The sequence below is a fragment of the Bison bison genome, unplaced genomic scaffold (genome assembly GCF_000754665.1).
Source record: "Bison bison bison isolate TAMUID 2011002044 unplaced genomic scaffold, Bison_UMD1.0 scf7180017864213, whole genome shotgun sequence".
Lineage (NCBI taxonomy): Eukaryota > Metazoa > Chordata > Mammalia > Artiodactyla > Bovidae > Bison > Bison bison.
In genome coordinates, this window is record NW_011494785.1 from 4408256 (window position 1) to 4411829 (window position 3574).

At 57.9% G+C, this 3574-nt stretch overlaps 1 protein-coding gene across 1 annotated transcript in view; it reads left to right on the plus strand.

Annotated features, from left to right (window-relative positions):
• WNK1 (WNK lysine deficient protein kinase 1) overlaps positions 1-3574 on the plus strand; it is a gene marked incomplete at its 5' end in the record, with an annotated part of 130077 nt that overhangs the window by 122824 nt on the left and 3679 nt on the right.

Genomic DNA, 3574 nt, shown 5'->3' on the forward strand with positions numbered 1-3574 from the left:
ATTCAGAGGTCCTTGGGCCTCATACAACACTAGTCCAGGGCTGTGTAGCCCAGAGGGAGGTGGAAGGCCTTCCCCGCTTGGTAGGGCAACGGCTTTCCTGGCAAGCCTTAGTGGGTGAGTGAAAGTCACTCAGTCGTGTCCAACAGTTTGTGACCCCATGGACTATACACAGTCCATGGAATTCTCCAGCCAGAATACTGGAGTCGGTAGCCTTTCCCTTCTCCAGAGGATCTTCCCAACCCAGGGATGGAACCCAGGTCTCCTGCATTGCAGACGGATTCTTTACCAGCTGAGCCACAAGGGAAGCCAAAGAATACTGAAGTGGGTAGCCTGTTCCTTCTCCAGGGGATCTTCTGGACCCAGGAATCAAACCGGGGTCTCCTGCATTGCAGGCAGATTCTTTACCAGCTGAGCTGTCAGGGCCTGGCTAGGCTAGGCTGACCAACAGTGTTAGCTCCTCGGCACTTAAGTCAGCACTTGAAGTCCTGTGTCCAGTTAGATGACTGAAGGGACAGTAACAGCAGGGGACAAGTGTTTGGAGGTGTCAGTCCAGTGTTATGTGGCCTGTAGTGTCTCAGAGGGAAGGAGGAAGACCAGGGCATTTTTGTGAGGGAAGTATTGTGTGACAGGCACCTCTTCGGTTAGCTCAGAACATTCCCATCGCACTTGGAAAGGTAGGTGGTGTTACAGTGTCGTTCAGATCAATGAGAGATCCTGCCTCCGTTGAAGGCACGTCAGTGTCCATCACGTAAGCCTTTGTGAGCAGATCGCAAGATGCAGATTTAAAGCAAATAAACCCAGTGGTTTAGGACTGCCGAGCCCTGGTTCAGTCCCTGTCGGGGAACTAAAGGCCCAAAAGCAGTGTGGTGTGGCCAAAAAGAAAAAAAAGTTGAAAGAGCAAATATGGACAGAGATATTGGGCTCTCGGGTGTTGGGGTCTTAACTAGTCTGGGGTGCTTCACTCTGTGCTCAAAACAGATAATGGTTTGGAAGCACGGCTTGGCTTCATGCTTTATTTTTGTTTGAAAGTTGCTCGTTTTCCACATACTTTTAAAAGATTTTTCTAGGGGGGACGGGGTTAGTATGTATGTCTAGGGTTTGGAAATAGTGTGTTAGCCAGTTTAAATGAGAACTGTAATGATGGTGCCACCTGTCAGCCTCCTGTGGTGGAATTGCGAATGCATTTAATGCAGTGCGTCCTAACAGCCCAGCAGGAGAAGCAGGAGGGGGCCAGGGCGTGGAGAGACTGCCTGGGTATTCGAGGTTCCAGCAGTGAGGCCAGAGCCCCAGAAGCCTGGTGTGGGGCTCGCTCCTCCAGACAGCGTGGGGTGGGGCCGTGGGCCGGGAGGGGCCCCCGCACAGCCCAGGCCCTCTCCCCTCCCTCTCTCCTGCTGGGCCCTGGTGTGCTGTTTGGAGAGTCTAATTATTTACACTTCTGTTTCCTAATCTTTAACACACTGCTCTCTCTTTGTGCTTCAGGGAAGATGGTGAAAAAAGTCTGCCCTTGCAACCAGCTCTGTAGTAATTATCCTTTCTTTCTGTTACTTCTGGTCCCTGACTGTGAAGCCTGTCGCCCTGAGCTCTTTGCGCCCCGCAGCCTCTCGACTCCTGGACCCCAGCCCTGCACCCTTTTCTGGTGTCGTCTTCAACACACTCAGTGGTTGCCACTGGCTCTCCTTCCAGATTCCAAGTCCCCTCACAGTCCATGCTCTCGGTGACAGCCCACACCCGGCTCTGTGACAGCTGTGGGTGGGGGCACCCGCGGGTGTGTGTAGGGCGAGTGGGGCTGCCTCGCGCCCCCTGAGGAGTCAGCCAGCTGTGTAGATGGTGCAGACAATGGCAGCTGCCGCCAAGGGCCTCTTCCAGAAAACGGTGCTTGGGAGGCGGGCAGTAAGCGTGGCTCATAGTGGGCTCTTGTTACTAGAAGGGGGCAGGGGTGGGGGGCTGACTATATGGCAGGAGAACATTTTTGGTGAGAAAGCATGCACTCACTGCTTTTAGAATTTTTGAGCAGAACTGAGAAGGGTTTAAAGGACAGTGAGTGTCCTCTGAAGGCTGGCCGTGTCTCAGAAACACCTGCTCTGCTGGTTTCGTCACCGCTTTCCTGCTGCCACCAACCACGTGCACCCCCATTCTCCTGGGTTTAGTAGCCAAGCCAGCTTTTCCTAGAGTTAATTTCTGCTTGGAAAGCTGGGGGGTGTGTGTCACCCTCCTGTGGGAAGGCGGTTTGCAGAAGCCAGGATGAGAAGGTGGCCTGTGTGGCTGGCGCTCCCCCGGTGTCCACGCTGCACCCAGTGTCGAGGGGCCTCGGCACCCAGCTGAGCCGGCCTGTGGCAGCTGCGCTCCCCTCCGTGGCTGCTGACAGCTCTGCTCACTTGTGACCTCTGTGTCGTCCTCATCGTCTCACTCGCCACCAAGCTCACACCGCCGTGGCCACGCACACGGGGGCGGGGGCGAGACGGTCCTCGTGCATGCGCTGACACCCACCCCCACCCCCGTCCCCGCCTGCGCTGCCTCCCTGCTGCCGTCCCGGAAGCCTGTGTCCTGTGCGTCCCACTGTCCTCCTGGGTGCCGCCCTGTAAGGAACTCGGCCCCGGCCCCCGCCCGCCGTGTTGCCTGGGTGCTGAGAAGCACGGGACCTCTGCGCTGGGCAGCCTCACCTCACGACAGCTGTTCCTCCCGCACTCGGGCTTGGGTGCCCAGCCCAGGCGGGTGAGCCACCCCCGTCGTGGGGCCTGGGGGGTGGGGGGCGAGTTGCTTCTGGCGCTGCTGGACTGTGACAGCGGGCAGTGTCCGCACGTAGACATTCAGCCCTGGCCTTGACTGGGGATCTGGAGTCCTCTTGGCTCATGCCTTACAGTGGCCGCTTACAGTTATTCTGCAGCACATGTGAGATCTGGTAAGAAAGTGGGGGTGCGGGGAATACACAAGACCCTGACTCTTCTTTCCCTCTTCCCTCAAACCTGCCTCTCGAATAATCGCCAGTGTGCCCTCCAGCAGAGCCGAAATCAGGCAGGACACAGACTCCTTTCTTCCTCATGAAACCATAGAGACCCTTCATCACAGCCCCAGAGCCTCTGCTCCCCGCACCCCCTGCCTCCCTGGGTGCACAGAGAGTGCCTGCTCTTTGGGGAGGGGCAGGGCGGGGAGAAGCCAGCCGCCGTGCAGCCGTGTCTTCCTGGAGCCAAGAGGCTTGGGCGCAGCACAGAGACCTCCTCGTGCTTTCCTCACAGGGAGTTGGGAGAGGCTGAGCCTTCACTCTCCCAAGTTGATGTTTGCATTCATGTTTATGGGCCCAGGCGAAGAAGCTTTCTGAACAGAGCACGCGTTCTCTCGTCTCCCTCTCTGTGGAAGAACGGCTGAGCGCGTCCCGGACCCCGTTCCCCCGCGGCTTGGGAGCCCAGCTCTCCTCAGGCCTGTGCTCGCAGTGCTTCGGCTCCCGCGGGGACCCTGCCCGTGCTCAGGGGGCCCTCGGCTCTTGCCCTGTCCTGCAGCATTCAGAGCAACCAGGCTTGGTGGCTACAGCACACAGCTCTCCTCAGCGGGCGCTGGGCACACGCCCAGCCCCAAGTGG